A 27078-nucleotide genomic window follows, 5' to 3' on the forward strand; every position below is an offset into this window, starting at 1 on the left:
CTGAACCATTCTTAAGTAAAAGGTTAAAAATCTTTTCAGATCAGTCAAAAGTCCATGCAATACCAAATACAGGATACCTTAAGGCTCAAAACCTGATTCTTGAGCCTCTTAAAATTATTGTGCAACTAACACCAAAACCTATTTAAAGACCATTCATATTTCTGTGTAGATGAGCAGCAAACACAAACATACCAGCTCCTCTACAGAAAATAGTATCACTCATTTTCATATGTGCATATTCACACACACACAAAAAAATAGGGCATATAAAAATGCTTTGTTACATATACTTTTATCCACTTTCTTTATTCTGCATAATTGCCAAGAGAAAATATATTGTTTGAATTTGTTTCAGGTTGAATACCAAAAAAAAACGTGGCTGCCATGAGGTTTAAGATTTTCAAAAGTGTAAGGTGAAGCATAGCTCATGATCCTAGGAGATTATAATACTAAAAGATAAAGTAAAATAAGTAATAATTTAAAAATAATGTACAACAACTTTAATGGCATATTTATAAAAATGTTTGGTAACTAACCTCCAATAACCTTAAGACTATCTAATTTAAGTATTAGTAATTCTAATTCTAGAGTAGGATTAGGATAGATTTGGTAGAGGACAGGAAATGCAGATATTTTTAGAGTAATTAAGTTCAACACTATTAACTATTTAATGTTTTATTCCTTGATAGAGTACATTTAAATATACATCTCTTCTTTGTTTAAAAAATTTTTTCAACACACTTAAGAGATAAGCAGACCATTCGAGCAGTGTCTTAGAACATTTGTGGGACCTGAAACACATTAAGCTAAACCAGGACGTTAGAGAAAAGAGGTTCTAGAGCTGACTATAGCATATTTTCCTCCCATCCCCCTAGAAATATACACCCAGATGCTATATCTCTGAGGGTTTTATTAAGACACTGAAACTTTTGCTAAAATAGATGAAGTTTCCATTGTAGGTCCATATGATTATTTAACTTTCCTTGTCTTGATATATGCTAAATGGTTACAGAAAATAACATTCTGACTTTGGAATCATTTACAGTTGTGAAAGTACACAAAATTGGTGCTTTGATCAGTTTACTAAGTTTACTATTTGCTTTACAAAGGAAAAGGCATCCGATAAGATGACCAAAACCTCTGCACAGTGGTTTTGCTTGACTAAAATCATGATGAAATTATTCAGGCATCCTGAGAAAAAAATCAGCTGTTTCATCAATTGGAAGCTGCTTTTTCTTCTTGAGCTGGAAGTCAGCTTCACTCTGTTTCTGTTGCTGATGAACTTTCATTGCATTTACTTGCAGCTTTCCTTGGAAAGCATTATTTTCATCTTACTCCACCTTTTTTGTAATGGGTATACTTTGAGAATAAAAAAGGGCAGGTTTGTTCTTTAGACAGGCGAAAACAAACAACCAACCAACCCACCAAAAAAACTCAAACAAACGAAAAAACAAACAATAAAACAACATTTTCCTTTTGGGGAAAAAAATCTAATCTGAATGAAAGCATCACATATATGAATCACCAGTAACTACGAACATAGGAAGAAAGTAAAGAAGGGGGAAAAAAATGGAAAAGTAAATCTTGAAAATATTTCAGTATGTCATGACCCTAATGTAGCCATATAAATTAAAATGCATAGTCTTTAATGATTTCTTGCTGTATGGAAAACATCCTTAAACTCACAACTGGATGCAGTCTGACTCACAAGTCTAAATAATCAACTGCTTCCTGAGGATCTATTGCATGCATGATTCTTCAAATGGTAAAAGCACAACTGAAATTCTACAGGACACTTGTTCTGTTTCTTGATAATCTTTTTCAGTTTTCGTAAATCCTGCATAGTGCTTGCGGTGACCGTCAAGAGCACAGAACAACTAAATGCAAATAAGAAATTACATACTATAGAATTGCACATACTTGGAATTGTATACTTGGAAGTGCACATATCTAAAAAGTATTCCCAATTATTCCTACTCAACATCAAGCCATGACAAAATGTGATTGCAATACAATAGAAGTGATTTTGATACCTGAAATAATAAATTTTCAAAATTTGTCTCTTTGCGTGTGATGGCTTATTTTCTAGAAACTAAGCATCTTTTCTATTTCATCTTCTAAGATTAGAAAAAAAAAAAAACAACACCTTTTTACAGTAACTCGGCAAGTGGAGAGAACAGAACTTGAAATCACAATACAGTAATTGATTAGGATTGCGATGATGTTAGTTCCAATTACAAGAACACTGAAAAGACAAATGTTCATTTGAAATCAATATCATGGTAATGAGGGGTCTATATCTTGCCATCACTGCTGATTTATTTCAACAAGCAGTGACTTTTCAGACTGAGATTACCTGCCAAGAGAACCACTCAAAATAAATGACCATGCAGATAGACAGATAATTAAAAGAATGTTGGACAAGAATTATAGTCAATCACAGGAATAGTATCACTGAAGACAAAAAATACCTGTTTCCGTAGTTGTGACTTAACGGCTATGCAAAATACATTGTCTCAATTTCAAAATTGTCATGAAAATGAAAAATAAAATTGAACGGTTCCTTTCCCAAAGTGAGGTAATCTTCTGCATATTAGGTACTCAGTGATTACAGGATTAAATTGATTAAAACGTTTGAAAATTTAGTAGTATATTTATTTTGCTTTCCTAAAGGAGATATATATATATATATATATATATATATATATATATATATATATATATATATAAAAGCAGCCCTCATAATGCTGTGTTTTGTAGCTAGGACAGTGTTGATAGCACACTGATATTTTGACTGCTTCTGAGTGTTGGCTACACAGAATCAAGACTGACTTACCAATGTCGTGACATCCTCTTCCAAAGGCCGGTAGTCTGGCTGTGGGCAAGAGGTTAGGAGAGGACATAAGCAGGACACCTGACCCAAACTGACCAAAGGGATGTTCCATATCCTATGACACATGACTGGGAAAAAAAGCTAAAAGAAAGGAATTGCCAGAGAAGGGGTGGGAACTGTGCATTTGTCTCCTGAAGTAACCACTTTGTGTACTGAGGCCCTGCTTCCCAGGACGTGGCTGGACGTCACCTGCTGATGGGAAGTAGGAATAAATCTTTCTGATTTCCTCTGTGTCCATGCATGGCCTTTGCTTTTCTTTATTAAACTGCCTTTATCTCAACCCACAAGTTTTTCATCTTATTTTCTCCCCCCGTCATGCTGATGAGGGAAGTGGGACACCATGGGACATCATGTTAGTGGGCACATGGGAGGCCAGCAAATGTCAACCCACTACAGTCCTATTTTGTTACTTTTAAATACATAACTGAAAAATTATTTGAGTCTAGAATGAAAAAAATAATGGACATAGACATCAGCAACATCAGGTGCTATGTCAGGATAAGAATAAATATAGAATTGTAAAACCTAAGTATCCTATGCAACTAACCTGCACTATGTGTGCTCTAAACTACTTTGCACTATGAAGTTAATCTCCTACATTTCAGTCATTTCTCATGCAAAGTATTTCTCGGTTTCTTGTGCAATAATTCTTTATTATTGTTGACAACTGGTGCATTAAATACAACCACATATTTTCTGGACTTTAAGGTCAATTTCTGTCGCTAAATATATAGAGTAGCAGTTTATAGCACATCTACAGTCTGTAGCTTGTAAGTTTCAAGTTCTCAAAAGTGTACGATTTGAGAGCTAGAACGTGCATAATAAATAAATATACTTCCCATGCTCTCTTGAATTCACTTTTCTTGCAAAATAAACAAATGCCCATCCACAACTAAATTTTATTTGAAGTGATTGTGTTAAAATGCCAGTACAGCCTAATTAGCAGAAAGATGTCAAGTTGCATGTCAGGAAAAGTGGCAGTGGTCTGGAATTTTTTATTCAGATCTTGTGGCACACTGCCAACAAACATAGTGAAGTAGTCTTACTGATATTAGATGTCGTCCAAGATTAAATGTAGGACAGAATTTCACATCATGACTAGTTGCTAATCTGAAAAAAAATCTTCCAGACACAAGATTCTTAAATTTAGTGTTTATGACAATAATAAATTACTTCTCAGGCCAATGTATTTGTCTGCATAGTTCTCTCCAGAATCAATCTACAGTGAATTTCACATGCAAAGTCTGTATTACATACTATTGTGGGTCTTTTCCTGTCATTCTAACACTATGTCAAAGCAGATAAATATTGGAAAGTATGAAAGACAGACATTTAAAACAATCCTTTTCCTCATTCATCTGGGACAGAGACACAAATCCAATACCAAGAATTTTTCATGCTTTAAGTAGCACAAATCTACAGTTTGCTCATGCTTCAGGAATAGTCTAGTTACTTTCATAGATGTTTTATGATATGCAAGAGCACAGCAGCTGAAGAAGCATGATTTTAATATTACACCTCTTAATATTTTTTCCTTATATATTTGTAAATTACAGGTCCAGGAAGCATCACTGTGATGATCTAGCTTGACCTCCTGCAAAAGCCACAATTTTCATAGAAGTTAATGAATTTATCATTCTCAATTCCTATTACATCAATGAGATTTTGCAGAGGAAAAAAAAATCCCCAAACATTCCAGCTTTTATATTAAAATTACTTATTTTGGGTAATTTCTTTCACTCATTAACTGACTTAAATGTTATAAAAGTATATGATAGAATCATAGGATATCTCAGGTTTGAAGTGTCCCATAAGGATTATCAAGTCTAATTCCTCTGCTCTTCAAAGGAAAAATATCTTTGTACAAAATCAGCATTTCTCCGACACCAAGCACTACCAAGACAGGTTTGCCTGTCAGATAATGCCTTGTGCACTGTTGAATTCCTGTTTATCTTCACTGATACATAGTGGATATCTACATTCTGTGTAACAGTTTCTTAAACAAAAAATAGAGCTCACTATGCTTCTCAATGAAAGATAACACCTTAATTCCTGCAGTTTGGTATAGTTCTCAACCCACTGCTCTTCAGCTGTTGACTGAATAACAGGAGAAAGTGCTAACTGACCAGTTTAAATAATGCAATTCCTCTATTGCAACTTTATTTGTATTAGTTTCTCTTAATTCATACTAATATAAATGTAGTTTCACATTCAGTAACTTATTCACTGTATATGAGAGAATATTCTGGTTTACCAAAATACAAAATTATCTTCCAAGTATGGCTTGTATTATTACTCACTAGTATCTGAAGAATGTAAAATAGAAATTTGCAGTGTGTTCATCTGGTGAGTGATAATTTTACATGGGATTCTATTGACACCTAGCTATATATGCCAGGAATGGAAAATTTATTTAAGGTGTCAAAGTTTACTGATTCGCTGTTTACAGAAGTAAACATGGAATAAGCTTAGGGTGACTATTACCATTCCATTCCTACAGCAGCAATAATCCAGTGCCAGTTATAGAAGCGATCAGCTCTTGGGGCTCAAGAAAGCACTTTAAAAAATAATAATTTATCATGGTTTGTAGTTTGCTTTTGCTTTGAAGTACCCAGAAAATAATACGTATTAAAAAGTAGTACTGCCAAGCTTGCATTGGGTAGTGCAGAGAATGATTAAGTTTTCTTTCCATCTACAGTTTGGGGGTTCATCACTGTAGCATACTTTCTTACACAGTTCAAAAGACATTTTATCAATAAAATACATTAAAGCCATTGTCTTACGCTGTCACAGTGCTTATTGAAATATCAAGTCTTTTTGCTAAGGAAAGTGATATAAGCTGATTAAATATATTGGAAAGCTTTTGATATCAAGTAGCCCATTTGATTTCCATCTCTGACTTACTCATAGTAGTCTACATGTTTCCCCAGTGGATGGTGTCACTTCTGAGTTCCTGTACTACACTGATCATTCAGTTACAGCTTAGGAAAAGTTGAAGGCCAGAGGACTATAAAGAAAGGAAAGAAAAAAAGAAAGGGAAAAGGAAAGTGAAAAGGAAAAGGAAAGGGAAAAGGTTTTGAGATTTTTTTTTTTACTATTTAATAGTAGTCTTTTTCTCTTTTCCCTTTTTTTTTTCTTTTCTTTTCTCCCTAGCTTTCTTTTTTTTTTTTTTTTTTTTAGACAGTTAAGATTTTCATCAAATTAAAATAAAATCTTGGCTTGGCAAAGTGCTTCCTTTTTTGTCTATAACCAGATTTCGTGTGTAATATAAAAACACAAAATAAGAATTCTTATGTTGTGCAAGATGTGGATTTTGATATCCTTGATGCAATGAATCTGAGCAGATTCCCTGATCTTTCTCTTATAAAGATAGTACAGTCTTTTTTAAAAACCTAAAAAGTCTAAATTATTGCCTTCATGCTTTGAATCCTAAGTGATCAATGTGCTTCTCTACAGTCCATAGTATAGAATTATTATAGAATTTAGGCAAGACCTGTGTTACTGACAGGAAATGGTCAGTGGTTCAAAGTCCAAGCAAAATTACCTGGTTCATAGTCATAACTAAGCCGTCTTTTACTCCAAGATAGGCTGCTGTTCTCAAAGTACCCATTGGAAGTGGTACATGCCATGTATACGCCTCGAACTGTGCCCAGGATTTTCTGGAAAAATGCAAGTTGACATAAGTGAAAACATTAAAAAGATATGCCAATTAAGTTAATTACACAGTATAAATACTCACAGAAGAATGCTTGAGCACTTTAACCCTGCTTTATTTATAGTGTAGAAACAGCCTAATACTCTCTTTCAACATTTATTCTTGCTCAGCTCTTAAGTAGCTGCATGAATTAGGTAATAGGAGGTTGAGTTTGCATTCTGAGACAACCAGCTCTCTGAGTAACTTTGTCACTGCTTTTGCCTAAAGGCTAGTGTCGCTGCTTTTGCCTAAAGGCTAGTAGTGTGATCTTAAACTGTTTTTGAGGATCATAATACTTCTATTGTTATATATAGTTATATATGCTCTTTCTGATTTTAAAGTAAAAATAATGTCTGGGTTATTTTACAAAATCACACGTCACTTACAACAAATTCAAGATCATAAAGAAGCTTTATATTGATTAAGGTTAACATAGACTTAAAATTTAACCTTATTCAAAAGAACAAGATTATTCAGTATTTTGCAATTAGAACATCATTACAAAGGCAAAGCATCACAGTCTTCTAGTATTCAAAGATGTGTTCTGAACTTAAAAATCCTTCTTCATCAAATTGTCCCCTTAGTGATTCTGAAGTATCTGGGTAATTTAATGTTCACTTATTTCTGAATTTATAAATACTTCATGTGAAACTCACTTTCTCAATTTCTTTTTGTATATGTAAAATACTGTTTTAGTAAGAAAACTGAATTCATATAACTTTATTATGATTCTAGTTCTGCTATCTCTACTTTTTTATTGATAATCCTGATTTATATTTCCATCATTTTTTGTGCACACAGAACAATGATTGTACAATCATAAACATGATGAGTAATTGAATATTATATGGAACAAATGTTAAGAATTTTTTGATTGTTTTCACAACAATAAATGTATTATATATTTAATTATAAAATAGATTTCAATAGTTCTTGGCTATAAATAGAAGTTGATGGAAGGTGAGAAATTCTGATTAAAGCAACTGACGTTCTAATAATGCTTTGGACCTGATGGAGTCACTACTTATACAATGGCTATTCCTACTTTTTTCTCACTGGGTTGCTATAAACCTGGTTTTGTGGGCTACATGAAAAGTGGCTCTTCAGTACTGCATAATTAGTGTTTTTTCTGTTTTATCTTCACATCTGGCTCTTCAAATGGAAATTTCTGTTAATCCAAAATGAGTATCTGTAAGCAGTTATGATAGCATATTTTTTCCACCTCTTTCCTGCAAGATATAATTTTTAGCTTGAGAAGTTTTTTTGGTTTTTTTTTTTCCCACATCTTTCATTGAAAATCCTCTAGAGATTTGATCCCAAAGACAGCTGAAACAGTCACTGGTAGCTCAAGAGCATAAGTCATCTCATCAAGATACTATTGAGAATTCCCACATATTTATGCAAAAAAGACGGAACTGAAACAGATATACACTTGTAAGAATGTCAATAGACAATATTCTATACTAAAAGTTACACAAAATGCTAAAGAATGAACTATGAACTTCCTTACTACACAAATGGTAACTTTTATAATGTCAGTTTTAGATAGTTTCTTAGTATTCCAGAGGTGTTTTCCAGAAAGTTTTACTTATTTTTACCACAGCACTATTTCACTACTCTTGTAGTTGTTACTACTTTTTATTAACAATTCAATCAGTATGCATTTGCTTTTATAATTAACAGGCTTTACAAGACATCTGACAATGAAGATCTCTAACGAAGAGCGTTAAAAATGGTAATGCAAAAAAAACATAAGGAAAACTTCTGGAAGGAGTTCCATTGATGCTTTTATCCTCAACTTTGAATGAGGTTTTTCAACTACATAATCCAGAACTGCTATTACATTTTTAAAAATAAATTAAATATTCAGCAATGGATTTTTCATAAAATAAACACTAACCCCTCCCTCCCCCCCAAAAAAAAACCCAAACAAAAAACCCCAAACCCTAAACCCCCTAATAGTATTTTCTCCTTTTTTTGGCATTTGATTTTTTTGTTAGTTTATTTTACCCAGTTTGAAGAAAAGTGCAATTTTTTGCTTCATTGTGCTATTTGAGGAAGACTGTTTTCTTCCATAGAATGAGATGGAAATACCTATGAAAAAGCTAGTCATCTCATGATGTTTTATATAAGAGAAATGCAGACATGCAGTGAATATCATAAACTGCTTCAATGCTTTATAATTTTGAAATAACTTGAGCTGCACTAAAGCAAGGCATAGACCTTAATAAAGAATAAGTCTTTAAGACTGTTTCAATTGATTGTTTTTGAGTAACCAAAATAGGGAAAAATCATTATGTGCACTAGTAAAAGTTTTCCTCTAAGTGGCAGTTCAGTTTAATTCATGTCACCTTAGTCATGACAGCAGTAACAAATAAAGAAACTGAGGACAGATTCCTGGGGATAATTAAATAGTGTTGATCTCAGGAAAGTTGTCTTTTCAATGAAACACTGATTGCATTGTTCATAACAAAACCACCTCAGCATGACAGAACTAATTAGTGACCATCTGAACTTACTTAGCCAAATGAAAAAAGCAATTAAAACCGCCATCATCACTGAATCTACCACTGAACAGCTGGCTATATTGATAAGCAATACAGCAAGTTAAAGCTACTTTGGAACACAATGAAACTTAATCTGCTTACTAAGTAGTAATTAGAAAGCAATGAGAGAATATGAGATTACTGTTAAGAAACTGTTATTATGATGCAAACAATTTTCAAAATGCAGTTTAATTCCCCACATCCAAAAATTCCCTATTCTTTAAATAAGGTAAGTGGGTGAAAATCAAAATTTCTCAAGAGTGGAACTCAAAGGCTCTAGAAGGTTTTCACTGATTATTTGTTCTGTGACTGAAGAGGTTTATGGAATGCAAAATGCATGACAGGGTGCATCTTGTTTACCCGTTGCAGTCAGGATGCCCACTGAAATAGATGAGCAAGGAGTTCAGCAGTTCTTCCGGTGGATTAGTCAGTTGCATAGTTGCCTTTCGTATGCATTGCTTTAAGAACATAAATTGGGAAAAAAACCTCAAACAAACAACCAAAACCAATAGCAAATTGCCTGTTAAATATTTTGAAAGTGATTGAAAAAACTTAAAATGAGGAAATAAATTATTTATTATGTTATGCTTACAGATAATATTTGTATGTTTGGTTCCAATTCATATTGTTAAAACATGCAAAATGGAATTATTACAAACATTATGTATTTTATAGGAGAAGAGGGTTTATAGGTATTCACTGTATGTGTGCTATAAGTTTTCACTGACTATGGAAGAAGTGTATGCTGTATACAAAAAATGATGTAATGATTGTCAGAAATTTCAAAAAGCAAACAACATAAAAGATTGTCAACCATTGATTTTAAGGTGACATATAATACAGATGCGTATTTTTTCCTAGATTTTCTTAAAGGTGGCATGTACTTCGACATACAGCTATGATTATTCTTCTCTCCAGCCGATCAGTCCTTCACTCCATTTTTTCTTGTAAATGTGAAGTGTTTGTACCTTAATCACAGAGGCACTGATTTATATCCAGAGCCGTATTCAAAAGATGTTCTTCTGAAAACATGCTGAAAATGTTATTCAGTATTTAAACATATTTTAAAATCCTGGATTTCCTAATATATCCTGCACAGTTTTGTTTGCAGATCTAGGGACACAAATCAAGAAAACACTAAGCATTCGTTTAAGTCAAACCTTAATCAAGCAAAAATTTAGTGTTAAATACATATACTACAGAGAATGATTCTTTCCAGTACACTTGATGACTAATTCAATACTAATTGCAGGGGGTTGTATTGAGACTTAGTATATTATGGTTCAGATACCTATGTGGTTTTTTTGTTATACTTCACAAAATCTTTTTTTTTTTGTTTCATGTCTACATTTAACTACTTTTTTTTTTATGATGTCCCTCATTAGCCCAAGGGTGGCAAACCATTACCTGATTCTGACTGATTTCTAGCTTTAGGTAACATAGAATCATGGAATTATAGAATAGTTAGGGTTGGAAAGGACCTTAAGATCATCTAGTTCCAACCCCCCTGCCATGAGCAGGGACACCTCACACTAAACCATGGCTTTTACTTATGACAGTAATAGAAGAAAACCACCAGGAGATGAGCAAATCCTGTACCATAGCTAGCTGAGTGATAACAGTATTAATATTACCTTAGGCTTTTTCAAGGAGAGTGTAAATCTCAAAAAAAAAAAAAAAAAAAGACAGGAAAGAAGGATGTGTGAACAACTGTTTAGATACAAGTTTTGTTATATTCAGAGAAGGCTATCACAACTTTTGGAAAAATAAGTTTCTTTCAGTGTACCATAAAGATAAGCCATAAATTTGAACAGATCTGCTCTCCTCAAAAATTATTAATTCTTACTTTCTGAATTGCACATGATTGTTAAGAATATCTATAGTTAGTTCTTCTCTTGGCTAGTTCCTTTGAAGATAAGTAAGCCTGCTCTCTAGATAAACAAGAAATACTTACAGGCCAACAGCTCTATAGTTGTTAAATTTCCCATGTTATTTAACCACTTTTATACCAGATAAATCGTATTTTGGCCTTATCTGTTCAATCTTACCTTCCTATGAGTCCTTTCTTCTGCTTATTCTTCTCTGTGCAGTTCTTTCTTCTCAGCCTCTTCTGTATCTCCATTATTAATTTATCTACCTCAAATCAATTTTGCAAAAAGGATAAAGGCATATAGCCACTCTCTGAAGTTCTATCAACCCTCACAAGACAGAATCATAGAATTATAGAAACATAGAATATTTTGGACTGGAAAGGACCTTAAGATCATCTAGTTCCAATCTCCCTACCATGGACAGGGACACCTCACACTAAACCATGTCACCCAAGGCTGTGTCCAGCCTGGCCTTGAACACTGCCAGGGATGGAGCATTCACAATTTCCTTGGGCAACCAATTCCAGTGCCTCACCACCCTAACAGTAAAGAACTTCTTCCTTATATCCAATCTAAACTTCCCCTGTTTAAGTTTGAACCCATTACCCCTTGTCCTATCACCGATGAGAGTCCCTCCCCAGCATCTTTATAGCCCCCCTTCAGATACCGGAAGGCTGCTATGAGGTCTCCATGCAACCTTCTCTTCTCCAGGCTGAACAGCCCCAACTTTCTTTGCCTGTCTTCATACAGGAGGTGATCAAGACCCTTATCATCCTTGTGGCCTTCCTCTGTACTTGCTCCAAATGTCCTTCTTATATTGAGCATACCAGCAGTGCAGACAGTACTCCAAGTAGGGTCTCGAAAGAGCAGAGTAGAGGGGCAGGGGAATGGGAAGATGCAGAAAGACTGTAAGGAAGCTAGGATATAAGGGTTTTCTCTTAGATTATCAGTTTAAAGCTGTGATGCCAGGTATCAGAGGTGACAGGGCACTCATTACAGTTTAGTACACGACAACAGGGCAATTATCTCAATACGGTACAAAGCAATGACCCTCTCAGTGACATTAGCCAGACACAGCTAGAGCATTTGGATAAATTCCCTGGTAAGTGATAGAGAGAGGATCAAATAAGAAAGAAAACAATCAAATAGGAAAGAAAATGTGAAAGCAACAATCTGGATCTCAAGAATAAAAGGCATTCATAATTCTTATCTCTCTCTCAGGAATCCACTTTTTGCAGAATAAAATCAACAAAAGGAATCCTTTCAGGAGTGGATAAATGAATGTATCAGATTAGAAGCCTGCATGTATTAAAAAAATAAATAGTTAAATTAATGACCTTTTCAAGTCATGGTGTCTAAATACTGTATAAGATAAACTGTTTAGATGTGGAAGTCTATCGTATAGCTTTGGTAAAATTGCTTTTTTTTCCTGGATGGTCCCTGTAAATATTTAATTTTAATGTTGACTTTTTCTCTGGCCTTGAAGAGTGTATATTTTCAAGGATGCTTCTACTGCTGAACTTGATTTTGTTTCTGTTGACATTTTTCTGCCTTCATTTGTGTTATGAAGACATAGGAAGATTAGCAATCAGGTTCCTTTTCCCTATATGAAAGCAAAAAGTGTAACAGTAATAATTTAGTTTCATTTTTCAGCTACAGTTGTCAGGTGAGTTCGTTCTTTATAAATTTTTCACTAAACTGTAATCTGAAAGTAATTTGTAATTTGAAGGAAACACCTTGTGTTTATTTTACTGTAATTGGGTTAAGCTTATTTTAGTATGAATTAAATGATAATGATTTATATGTAGAACTGTATGGTGTTTTGTCTCATTGAGAAAAATAAAACGGCTCACATTTGTCATATGGTTTTAAATGTGTTGTATTGATACTCTTTTGTCTATTTTAAATATCTTAAATGGAAAAGACAGCTTTTTTTCCCCTGTATGGCAAAATCTTTCTGCTTCACAGGCAGAATGCATTTATTTAAACGTGCAAACAATCAGCTACATAAAAACAAATATGTGCATTTTCACAGGTTTTAATCGCTGTAGAAATACTGTTCAGTGTTCATTATTTTTGAAAAATGAGAACTTTGAACTAGAAAATTTATACAAACTCACACAAATAATTAGGGCCAAACAAATATTTCACACAAATATAGTCAAAAGTAGTATATTTACTACTTTTGTGTTGTTTTCGCTGATGCTAATTAATATTAATTACTGTTAATATCAGTAATAATAGGACATGACTGTTAATGGCACTTTATTAGAATGCTCATTCTTTTTTGTAGCTTCTATTTAATTTACTTTCCATTGTGTTCAAAATTTACCAAAGGTTAACAACAACGGCAAATTATAAATACAAATTATAAATACAAAAATAACAAACAATAACAACAATAATAATAATAATAATTATAGTGAGCTGATATTAGCATTGAAATTACTCTTAATTTTACGGTTGCCCAGGAAGTTCAGCAGTGGATGAAGTCTCTATTATTTTGCATATGAAACTAACTGTCCTGGTTTAGCAGTAACAGTCATTTTTTTCTCCTTCTTAGTAGCTGGTGCAGTCCTGTGTTTTTGACTTTCGGCCTGGGAACAGAGCTGATAACACCGATGTTTACCCTGACCAAGGACTTTGTGAGTCTCATGTTCTGCCAGGGAGGAGGAGAAGCCGGGAGGAAGCAAAGACAGGACACATGACCCAAACTAGCCAGAGGTATTCCATACCACAGCACGTCATGCCCAGGATGTAGAACTGAGAGTTCCCAGAAGGGCTGGAACTCTGCTGGATGGGGGGCGAGGTATTGGTATCGGTCGGCGGGTGGTGAGGTGTTGTATTCTCTTCCCTTGTTATTTCCTTTATCATTATTATTATTGGTGGTAGCAGTAGTGGTTTGTGTTATACCTTAGTTATCTCAACCTGTGGGAGTTGCATTCTTTCGATTATCCTCCTTATCCCTCCAGGAGCGGAGGGAAGAAAGGTGGGGGGGGAGTAGACTGCGTGGTTCTGATTTACGGCCTGGGCTTAAACCATGACACTGACATGTGGAAAGAGTGATCTCAGTTATAAAAAGCTGCAAGGGTAATATCGAAGAAAGTAGGCAAGAGAATAAAGACATAAGTACTGATACAAATATACGATATGTTTATTTCCAGGTTTTGACTTCATAATTTTAGAAATAATATTACTTACACATAATCCAATATTTTCATATAATCTTATATGTATAATAAAGATTTAACAGGAAATAAAGAATAAATAATAAGAAAAGTACATCCTATATGATCATCCTACATCTAATCTCTTAGGATAAATATATTTCATATCCAGCCCTGTGAGAAAATCATGCCACGTTGTCAAAGAATCCAGCACCTAAAAAAAAAAAAGATTATTTATTTGCAAGGTGACTTTTTTATTTAAAAAGTTATATTTAAAATATGTGTTTTACTGTTGGAGTTACTGTTTTCTATTGGTATCTTTCTGAGTTATTTCTAAGCAGTATTGCTAAAAATTTGCAAGAATTTCCAGTCTTTGCAATGGATAATATTTCCTTTAGTAAGTACTTTCATCATCTGCATGCTTATCAATATTGTTAAAACAAACACATGCTATTTTAGACAATTGTATTTTTTTGCAATAAATATATTATTTTATTATTAGCAATTATTGTTACATATGAAATGCTAAGACATTAATAATATTTTATTGTTAAGAGTATATGGAAAATATAATATAATATTGCTTATTGAAATTTTTATTAATGAATTATAATAAGTTAATATATGTTTATAAAGATATAAGATAAACTTATTTTTCTGTTAAAATATGAGATTTTATGGTCATTAACATTTTAACATCTCTGAACTCCTTGTTTCATATCTTCTAATGTAGATGTTAGTTCTGTAAGAATCCTGCAATGATTTTTGTAATTTTCAGGTTGGTATCATGATAAATGAGTTCTCTCTATAACAGTATATGTTGGAAGAAATACATTTAAGACTAAGAATGCATAGATTTAAAAAATAAGGACATATATTAAATTACTCCTTTTCAACGAATGAAGTAAAATGTAAATCTGAAAATGGATCTTAGCTGGTGACGTGTAGCACAGTTATTCATTCCAGAATTGAGTGTGCATGGTGTCCTTAATTTCAACCCCTTCATTCCTTTACATAACTTTTTTTCAGACTTTTATCCTTTTATTTTTTCCACACACCCTTAAATTATTTTTATCTAGCCAGTCCCCTTCCTTTCAAACATCAAATAGTTTATCTTTCCTCACTTAGTTCTGTTAAGTTTCTTCTCGTAGCAAGCCTCTGCAAAATGAAGTTCATTATATTTTCTGTCTGTGGAATCTTTAGTATACTGCAAAAAGTGAAATTCTATGTAGTTTGCTGCTTTTTTGCACTTTAATGTTTAGAGTTGTTTGAAAGCTATTTGCTATAGGCATCTGAAGTATACATGTATTCATCATGTAATTATTTGTCAATTATGTTACCTAATAAACTAATAAACTGACAAGGTTTAATTTGTAGTCTGAAGTAATTATGAAAGAGTTCATCTACCAGACAATATCAAACATTCAAACACAAGAAAACCAGTAGAAATAGCAATAGAAAAGCAAGGTTGAGGTTATTGTAGCATTATCTTCTCATATGTGCTCTTCATAAAATAAAGTCAGAAAGGGACCTCTGGATTGGACAGAGTAACCAAATGCACAAACTACTTTGTTATAAAGTAGCTGCGGGGTTATTTTAGGTTTGTATTTCCATATTTAGCTTTAAAGAACATCAGTAATCCAGCCTGTAAATCAAGATTATATTTAAAAGTGGTTAAACCTGAATCTCACAAGAGAAATACTGTCTTGTCAATAACTGGTTAAAAAGAGCAGTGAAGTCATAGGCTATAATTGATATTTTTTTCCCTTATCTCTTTAATACTGAAAAAGCTAGAGAATAATGTGATTTGAACTTTGAAATGTAAAGCTTTGTGTGTAATGCACAGGTTCCATTGAAGACAATTATTTATAACAGAAAGCTATTAATACTTGCTGAAGACACTATAGATGATAAATGTTGTTAAAACCCCAATATATAAATAGAATAAGAGGCATGATAGCATATTTATCAATAAAACAAAGACTACAAAGAGGGTTATTTTATTCAATTACTGTTTTAAGGGGTTTAGAAAGCTAAAGATGAACATGATCAATACGACTTAAATGGAGACTTTTAGTGGAAACAACCATATTTGGTGTTTATTCAGGTAGTCCATCTCACCCTATTTTTTTTTTTTAATTTCCATATCTCGTCAGAACAATATAACTAGCTTATGAACAGGCAAGGTGCCATTTTAACAGATGGTTGAGAATGTAGAAATCAAAGACCATGAATGAACATCATATGTGTTTGCTGAGAGCAGGAGTCTCAATAGGAAACACCCAAACATCTGCCTGTCCTAAGGTTATCAACCTATGGTTGATGGGATGTGCCATCACTAATCTAATTATTCAACAGAGATGCTTACACGAAAACTCAGCAGTCAATCGCTATAAAAAAAAATAAAAAAAAAATAAAAAAAAGCTATATTAGGGAGAAAATAAATTATAAATTGAACTTTTGCCTTATAAAATTTCTCTAACTAGGTAAAATGAAGGAAGCAAATGGTTCTAGCAGATTAGTGACTTAGAGTTTTCACAGTAGTTTAGAGGCACTTTGCCACAAACAACTGTAAGCTCAAAATATTCCTGTATTCTTCCCCTAGGAGTTCTGACCAACATATTTTCTGTCCATTCAAAAATGCCTTCAGCTATAATATACAAGAAGCTTTTCTCAATGGTCAGATGGCACAGCATATAGAAATCGGGAGAGATTCTTGCCTCAGGAAATTATTCTTTTTAAAGCTAAGGATATTTGTAATGCACTACAATAATTATTTCTCTATTTTCTTTAACAAAACCATTTCTAACATCATTACTTCCACCAAGATTTTTTCTATTTAATATAATTACATAATTTCAGAAGAGAATGCTTTTCTTAATCAATATACATAATTATCTCCATGCTAAGTTGTTTTGGTTTGTTTTTTGGTTTGTTTTATTTTTTTATTAGAAAGTAAATTTCAGCAGAATTTATATAGTATCTTAATATTTTGTTGATTCATACATTTCCCAGGTTATCTGGTAACTAAGTCTTTATACTTCAAAGCAATAAAACCATCTGCAAGTATTTTATTTAATATTTATATAATTATCTGCTTATTTTGTATTATCTTCAATATACACAAGATATATTATTCTATTTGGATTATGATTTTTATACACTCTGTGCAGACCATGTATTAAAAGATAATGATACTTACAAATGCAGTAATGGTAAATGACATTATCAGTCAGTTGACAGGGTCAAACAAAAGCTACTCAATCTAGATCTAACCATTGTTGAAGCTACATATTATGATATAGCATTTTTTGAGTAAGTAATGATGGGGAAATTAGCTAAAGGTGCATGCATATTACTTTACAGTACAAGCCTACAACAGTAGGCTGACTATTTGCCATCCTGTTTTTTGCTTATCTTCAGTCTATCACATTGCTTATTGAGAATGTCAGCTTTAAATTAGACTGCCAAAGGATTGTAAAAATCTAACGAATATTTGGTTTTCACATGAAATTTATTCACACTGTATACACAATCATTTGTTACGTTATGCTTGTTTTGCAAAGTGTTTCAAACATGTCAAAGTCTAAAAGCAGCGTTTTCAAAATTAATGAATATGCAAAATTATTATGTTTGTTGAAATGCAGTCTAAAAGGCTTTTGATTATACCTGTTATTTTATAGTCTTACAGAATAAAAATATGGAGAGGGGATCTGAAGAAGATAGATACTTTTTTTAAATAACCAAGATCTAAAACCAAAAAGAGTTTTACAAAGCCAAAGATAGTATTTTTAGTAATATCTTTGAATGAACGACAGCACAAGCATAAAAGCCTTAATCCAGGTGGGAAGGATTCCAGTGTAATCAGCATTCTATTTTTATCAGAATTACAGATATTCAACCTAACAATGAGAGGAGGTAGAGAACTTTGCCTACTTGTAAACACACATGCATATCACTATGTAGCTAGCAAATAAAATTTATTTATATAATTTGAAGAACTTGCATAAAATAAGAAATTATTTTCCATGTTATTAAAATTCTTTGTTTTCTTAATTTCATCTGTAGATTTCATAGACTATGTGTCACATGTATTACATGGAAATAATGCTTTTGCGAGTTTCTTTTGGAAGCATAGGTCAGCTATCTTGAAGGTTATGTTTGATTTTTTTTTTTTACTTTACTATTCAAAGTGAAGGAAATTGCAGTTTACAAGATAGGTAAAAAAAAAATCATAATTGTTAATTACCAATAGAAATAGTCATGAATAACTAATAGACAAAAATATATTTGTAAAATAGATTTATTTGCAAATAAATTTATTTACATATTTATATTTATATAATTATATATAATATATAAATTACATATATAAATATAAATTTTATATATTTATATGTCCATTTCTAAATAAATACAAAAACTTATGAAAAGAAATTAAAATAAATTTTAAATTAATCATCTTATGTAAGCTGAAATCACAGTGGAGTCCAAAAAAAAAGTTTGCTGTTTACAACAAGTATGTTGTGTCTTTTTATATGACTCATAACAAAGCTTTATAATTTATAATAATTTATTTTACAATTAATAGAATTCTAATTCATTTTCTTTCCACAAATTATTTCATTCTGGAAGATAATAAAACGTCTATTTTAAAGGGATCTTGATTTCAAGATCCCTTTAAAATATATCCCTTTGAATCATCTCTTGATTTCAACAGAAGTAATCATGGATGTAAAGATATGGATGTAATTGCTGAGGTGAGTAGCTCGAGAGAGGATGCCTTCAACACCGGAGCAGGGAGGAGATCAGCATCCAGGAGCCTCAACTCAGAGTGGCCAGAGCCACAAAGGGAGCCTCAGGTCCTCGGTAGGACTTGCCCAGGAGCCAGCAGCTCAGCTGACGCGAGCAGCTGACTCACAGGGGGCAGAGCCACGAAGAGCAGCATCAGCTCTCACTGGTTAAAAACCTGCCTCTGGAAGCGCGAGCGACCAGGAGCGTGGCGACCAGGGCGGGTCGAGGCAGTTTGTGCGGGCAAGCGAGCGGGATGGTGAGTACTCGCCGTATGACCAGGGCCCGGTCTGGAAGCTCTGCTCTGGCTGCCCCGACGGTGGCCAGCTTAGGCACCAAGACAGAGCCGATGAGAGGAGAGGCTGCAGTGCAATGCTCAGAGTGTAGTGAGTGTCTGCACCGGTCTCCTGAGGGAAGGGTGCCAAATGGGCAGGGCTGTATTCAGTGCTCCCTGGTGGAGGTCCTCCTGCAGCAGGTGGCTGAGCTGCGGGATGCTGTTAACAGGCTGTAAGATATCAGGGAAGCTGAGAGGAAGCAGGACTGCCTCCTCCAGGCCCAAACTGTGCAGGTGCCTCAAGTGTCCCCTGCAGCTCATGGGGGAGTGGAGGAGGCTCTCAACCCAGGAAGCTGGGAAATAGTAACAACAAAAAACAACAAAAAAAAGAGGAAGAGGACAATTAAAAGCAAGGGGCTTCCTCCTAAAGCTGTTGTCCCCACCCAGAACCGCTTTGCTGTCCTGCAGGGGGCTAAGAAGGAAGGTCACTTGCACCAGAAACAACCGGCTGGTGTGTCGGTGTCGTGGTTTAAGCCCAGGCCGTAAATCAGAACCACGAAGTCCACTTCCCCCCCCCACCTTTCTTCCCTCCGCTCCTGGAGGGACGGGGAGGAGAATCAAAAGAATGCAACTCCCATGGGTTGAGATAAGAACAGTTTAATAACTAAGGTATAACACAAATCACTACTGCTACCACCAATAGTAATAATGATAAAGGAAATAACAAGGAAGAGAATACAACCTCTCACCAACCGGCACCTCGCCCCCACCCCACAGTCATCTAGCCCTTCCGGGCACTCTCAGTTCTACATCCCTGGGCATGACGTGCTGTGGTATGGAATACCTCTTTGGCTAGTTTGGGTCAGGTGTCCTGTCCCTGCTTCCTCCCTGCTTCTCCTCCTCCCTGGCAGAGCATGAGACTCTCAAAGTCCTTGGTCAGTCTAAACATCTGTGTTATCAGCTCTGTTCCCAGGCGGAAAGTCAAAACACAGCACTGCACCAGTAGAAAAAATGACTGCTACTGCTAAACCAGGACAGTATCCACCCCTTATTCCATACCATTCACGTCATGCTCAGATCACACATTTCCAATATACCCTCACTCTCATCTCAGTGCACTGTTATCTTAGTGCACAGACCAATCCCTATAAAGCTGCTGAGTCCATTTGGTCCATGATGTTGGGCTCCATCTCTTGTAACAGTCTTTCAGAGCAGGAGAGGCCCATTGCAAAGTCCACCCCTCGATCATGAGTCCATCTCTATGTTGCATCTCTGCCCTGATGGCCTGAAGTGTCATGGGCCCATCAGGCTCAAAATAATTCACCCTCCCCTGCAGCAGTCTCTGCAACTTGTCGTCGGGGACTCCACACAGCTGCCTTCCATCTCCGATGCTTCCAAAGCACTGGAGGGGCCCAGTGGATTAGATACTCGCCCATACTGTCCCACACACCGTGATACTCATGACTGTCCAGCCTTGGGAAAAACCTCTCGGTCCCCCTGTATTGTCTAAACCCAGACAAGACCCAAACCTGACTCTGCTTAACTCTTGGGATCAGACAAAATGGCCGTGGGTAAAACACACTCTGTGTGTGAGTCAACATGGTGATCCCCATCACAATCAGCAGGCAGGTCCCAAGGGTACCCAAAGGCCATTCAAAACCTTCAGAACTCTCAAATGATGCTGCTGTGCTTGCTGGCTCTCTCACCACCAGCTTCTCTTCTTCTGAGTCCAGATCTTCCTCCTCTGCCTTGCTGGAAAGTGCTGCGTGGTCTCCTGCATCCTCCTGCGGCTCAGGCTCGCAGGGCTCGGCGGACGGCTGCTGGGGGATGCTCTCGGCCGCCGCGGGGCTGGGCTCGGCTGTGGTGCTCGGCTCCTCCGCCGCCTCCTCCCGCTGCTCGGCAGCTGCCTCTTTCCCCTCCTCGGCAGCCGCCTCCTTCCCGGCCTCCGGCCCCGCTCCCGCCACCGCTTGCTCCCCGGGGCCGCTCTCCCGGGCCGCTTCGGCCGCCGCCGGCTCCCGGGGCTGCTCCCCCTCATCTCCCCGCAGCCTCACAAAGACGGACGCGAGGATGAGTGTCAGGATGGTGAAGAGCAACGGGACGGCCAGGTACAAGTCCACGGCCACGTCCATCCCGCCCTGCTGCCGGAGCCCGCCCGCGTTACAAGCCATTACCATAAAATACAATGAAACAAGAACCTTAGCCCAAGGCCCACACTTGATAAACAGTAACACATCAAATACCGGCTCTAAGTAAGCTACAGCACACTGAAACTGTGACATCAAGAGAAACAACTTTGAGAGCCAATAAATCAGCATTGTGCCTTGGTCAGATCTGTTGTTATCTCAACCCTTCAAGCCCCATGTTGGGTGCCAAAAAGAACTGTCGTGGTTTAAGCCCAGGCCGTAAATCAGAACCACGAAGTCCACTTCCCCCTCACCTTTCTTCCCTCCACTCCTGTAGGGACGGGGAGGAGAATCAAAAGAATGCAACTCCCATGGGTTGAGATAAGAACAGTTTAATAACTAAGGTATAACACAAATCACTACTGCTACCACCAATAGTAATAATGATAAAGGAAATAACAAGGAAGAGAATACAACCTCTCACCAACTGGCACCTCGCCCCCACCCCGCAGTCATCTAGCCCTTCCGGGCACTCTCAGTTCTACATCCCTGGGCATGACGTGCTGTGGTATGGAATACCTCTTCGGCTAGTTTGGGTCAAGTGTCCTGTCCCTGCTTCCTCCCAGCTTCTCCTCCTCCCTGGCAGAGCATGAGACTCTCAAAGTCCTTGGTCAGGGTAAACATCGGTGTTATCAGCTCTGTTCCCAGGCGGAAAGTCAAAACACAGCACTGCACCAGTAGAAAAAATGACTGCTACTGCTAAACCAGGACAGCCGGTAAAGAAGATCACTACTGGTGCTGCCAGGAAAAAGAGGCGGGTCATAGTGGTAGGGGACTCTACTTTGAAAGGGACAGAGGCACTCATCTGTCGGCCCGACCCGGTCTTGAGGGAGCTGTGTTGCCTACCTGGGGCACGGATCAGGGATGTTGCAGAGAGGCTGCCTGCTCTAGTAAGTCTCACGGACTATTACCCACTTCTAGTGATCCATGTGGATGCTAGTGATGTTGATAGGAGTAGCCTGGAGAACATAAAGAAGGACTACAGAGCCCTGGGAGAGGTGGTTAGGGGCTCTGGAGCTCAGACTGTCTTTTCATCAATTCTCCAGGATACAGGGGGAGACCTTCAAAAAGCTAGGAGGATTGGCCAAGTTAATAAATGGTTAAAAGGATGGTGCCATAGTCAGGGGTTTGGGTGTCTTGAATATGGGGCCCAAGTTAGTAGGCCAGGTCTACTGGGGGCTGGTGGAGCTGATCTGGCAAAGAAGAGGAAGAGTGGTTTTGGTAGGAGGCTTGCCAGGCTAGTCAAGGTTTCTTTAAACTAGATGTATTGGGGGAGGGAGGCATCGTTTCAGCCCATCAAACCCAGTCAGTTGCCAGCACCTACAATAAATGCTCAGAGCGATGCAGAGATATTCCAGCCGCTCCAGCCAATGAGCCGGCTTCATTTGGAGCTCAGCTCAGATGCTTCTATACAAACGCCCGTAGCATGGGAAACAAACAAGTCGTGCACGACTACAGGAGTATGATATAGTAGGCATCACAGAAACATGGTGGGATGGCTCCTACGACTGGAGTATTGGAATGGAAGGTTACAGGCTCTATAGAAAAGACAGGTCTGGCAGGCGGGGAGGGGGAGTTGCTATTTATGTTAGGGATAGGCTGGAGAGTATGGAACTCTGTCTGGGGACGGGTGAGCAGTCGACAGAGAGTTTGTGGGTCAAGGTTAAAGGGAGAGCAGCGATGGGGGACATTACTGTGGGGATCTGTTACAGACTGCCTGATCAAGAGGAATCTGTGGATGAAGTGCTCTATAGGCAGATAGGAACAGCCTCACGTGCGCAGGCCCTTGTTCTCATGGGAGACTTCAACCACCCTGACATCTGTTGGAGTGAAGGTACGGCCCGGCACAAGCAATCCGGGAGGTTCCTCGATTGTGTGGAAGACAACTTGCTTCTGCAAGTAATAGAGGAGCCGACAAGGAGATGTGCCATGCTTGACCTCGTGCTCACCAACAGGGAAGGGCTGGTTGGAAATGTGATGCTCCAGGGCAGCCTTGGTTGCAGTGACCATGAGATGGTCGAATTCGAGATCCTCAGGACAGTGAGAAGAGCGTGCAGCAAGCTCACTGCCCTGGACTTCAAGAGAGCAGATTTCGGCCTCTTCAGGAACCTGCCTAGTAAGTTTCCATAGGATACAGCCCTAGAGGACAGGGGGGCCCAAGACTCTTGGTTGTTATTCAAGGATCACCTGCTCCAAGCTCAGGAGTGTTGCATCCCAACTAGAAGGAAGTGCAGCAGGAGGGACAGGAGACCTCCTTGGATGGATAAGGAGCTGCTCAGGAAAATTCAAAGGAAAAAAAGAGGCTTATAGAAGGTGAAAGCAGGGACAGGTGGCCTGGGAAGAATACAGGGATGCTGTCCGGGAAGCTAGGAACCAGGTGAGGAAGGGTAAGGCGCAGTTAGAATTGAACTTGGCTAGGGATGTTAAGGATAATAGGAAGGGATTCTATAGGTACGTAGCGAGTAAAAGACAGACTAGGGACAATGTAGGCCCCCTTCGGAAGACATGGGGAGAACTGGCTACCCTGGATTTGGAGAAGGCTGAGGTTCTTAATGACTTGTTTGCCTCAGTCTTCACTGGCAAAATCTCTGACCACACTAGCCAAGTCTTGGAAGGTGGACGCAGGGACTGTGAGAATGAGGACCCCAGGCCCACTGTAGGAGAGGATCTGGTTTGAGACCATCTTGAAAACCTAAACGTACACAAGTCCATGGGACCTGACGAAATCCATCCGTGGGTCCTGAAGGAGCTGGCGAATGAAGTTGCTACGCCACTGGCCATCATATTTGAAAAATCATGGCAGTCAGGTGAAGTTCCCGACGACTGGAAAAAGGGAAATATAAACCCCATTTTCAAGAAGGGGAAAATGGATGACCCGGGGAATTACAGACCAGTCAGTCTCATCTCTGTGCCTGGCAAACTCTTCGAGCAGATTCTCCTGGAAGACATGCTAAGGCACGTGAAAGACAAAGAGGTGGTTGGTGACAGCCAGCATGGCTTCACTAAGGGGAAATCCTGCCTGACCAATCTGGTGGCCTTCTATGATGGGGCTACGAAACTGATGGACAGGGGCAGAGCAGTTGACGTCACCTACCTGGATTTGTGCAAAGCGTTTGACACTGTCCCACATGACATCCTTGTCTCTAAGTTGGAGAGACATCAATTTGATGGGTGGATCACTCGGTGGATAAAGAACTGGCTGGATGGCCGCACGCAAAGAGTTGTGGTCAATGGCTCAATGTCCGGCTGGAGACCAGTAATGAGTGGTATCCCTCAGGGATCGGAGTTGGGACCGGTCTTGTTCAACATCTTTGTCGGTGACATGGACAGTGGGATTGAGTACGCCCTCAGCAAGTTTGCTGATGACACCAAGCTGTGTGGTTCGGTTGATACGCTGGAGGGAAGGGATGCCATCCAGAGGGACCTTGACACGCTTGTGAGGTGGGCTGATGCCAACCTGATGAAGTTTAACCATGACAAGTGCAAGGTCCTCCACCTGGGCTGGAGCAATCCCAGGCACAGCTACAGGTTGGGCAGAGAAGAGATTCAGAGCAGCCCTGTGGAGAAGGACTTGGGGGTGTTGGTCGATGCGAAAATGAACATGAGCCGGCTTCAGTGCACGCTTGCAGCCCAGAAAGCCAACCGTATCCTGGGCTGCATCAAAAGGAGCGTGACCAGCAGGTCAAAGGAGGTGATCCTGCCCCTCTACTCTGCTCTCGTGAGACCTCCCTTGGAGTATTGTGTGCAGTTCTGGTGTTCTCAACATAAAAACGACATGGAACTGTTGGAACAAGTCCAGAGGAGGGCCACGAGGATGATCAGGGGACTGGAGCACCTCCCGTGTGAAGACAGGCTGAGAGAGTTGGGGCTGTTCAGCCTGTAGGAGAGAAGGCTGCATGGAGACCTCCTAGCAGCCTTCCAGTATCTGAAGGGGCCTATAAAGATGCTGGGGAGGCGCTATTCATCAGGGACTTTAGTGACAGGACAAGGGGTAACGGGTTCAAACTTAAACAGGGGAAGTTTAGATTGGATTTAAGGAAGAAATTCTTTACTGAGAAGGTGGTGAGGCACTGGAATGGGTTGCCAGGGAAGTTGTGAATGCTCCATCCTTGTCGGTGTTCAAGGCCAGGTTGGATGAGGCCTTGGGTGATATGGGTTAGTGTGGGGTGTCCCTGCCCATGGCAGGGGGGTTGGAACTAGATGATCTCAAGGTCCTTTCCAACCCTAACTATTCTATGATTCTATGATTCTATGATTCTATGTTCCTTCCTCTGTCAGCCAGACATTCCTGACTCCCTATGTCTTAGCAAGTTAGAACAGTTTACTGTATTCTACTAATAAGTTTAAAGCCATACACACTATTGTTACTTTAAACCTATAATTTAAGCCTACATGCTACCTTCAAAACTTTGAATAACTAAATATATGTTATCTTAGTGCTCTTTTTAATGTTCATGTATTAAAAAATATGGTTTTAAGATATAGCAATGCATGAAATTAGAATTAATTTTGCAGCTTTTTTAGTTTATCAGTTAATATTTGGCAGTCAAAAGAAAGTACACAGAAGCTGAGCTCTGATGAGAGGCTACATAGTAGAGTAGTGTGTATGTGCATACATTGAGCTATGTCTGAAATGTTATGCAGCAAAAAACAGTCTTTCAAAAATCCCAGAGGCTTTTTTTGATGTACTACTAGTGTTGCTAAATCTACTACATCCCTAGCTGAAAAAAATGGATAAGCTTAGGGCTTAAATTTGTCCTTCAGTATCTTCATCAGAGATCATATATGTTATAAATAAGGATCTCTATTTAACACAGTGTCAGATTGGATCTGTGAATTTGTAGCTTGAAGTTGGATTTCATTAATTATATAGTCACAGCAGAATTTTAATAAAGAAATTTTAATAAAGAAAGCATACAGCTGAAGAGTGACCAGCAAATTTGACAACAGTGACCTGAGGAATGTATGCTGGATGTTTATCTTTCTTCTAATGCATCATACTTATCTTAACTTCCTTACAAAATAATGATGAAAATGGTCTCATAATGAGATTTACCCAATTTTCTTGGAACTTTTTGATTTATTTTTTTACACAATAGGACTCTGGTTGTCTAATCTAAATCTAAAGGAAGAGAATATTTACAATCAGCCTATTCCAACAAGAACTTTACATTACAAACAAAGTTCATCAGTATCACAATGTTATAACAGTGTTTAAACAACTCAGAAGTGTCTCATTCCTTTTGAAAAAACAATTTTATGTTCTTCTGAAACAGAGGACCATAAAGTTTCAAGGGATTTTGTCATTTTATTCACTTCTACATTGCTCTCCAAGGTAGAAAATGTAAACATGGAATTTCACTTTATGCATACAGCATTTAGAATATTTCTACTTTCGTCATCCAACTATACATGCCTTTAAGAAGCTACTTTATTTAGATACCTCTCTGCTTCTAAAATACCCCAGTATGAAGCTCACATATTGTTGTGTATGACAGTTCTCAGCAGCTTCTCATGATGCATTTTGTTATTTTAATGGCTGTCATTTTGTCTCAATTAACTGTGTTAAACACTACAGTGATTCTCGCACTAAGAATGACAGTGAAGCTATTAACTTTTCCCCCTCATCCTAACAATCTAAAGGCTAAAGCTTTAAGAA

Source organism: Psittacula echo (assembly GCF_963264785.1).
Source record: "Psittacula echo genome assembly, chromosome: 1".
NCBI classification, from domain to species: domain Eukaryota; kingdom Metazoa; phylum Chordata; class Aves; order Psittaciformes; family Psittacidae; genus Psittacula; species Psittacula echo.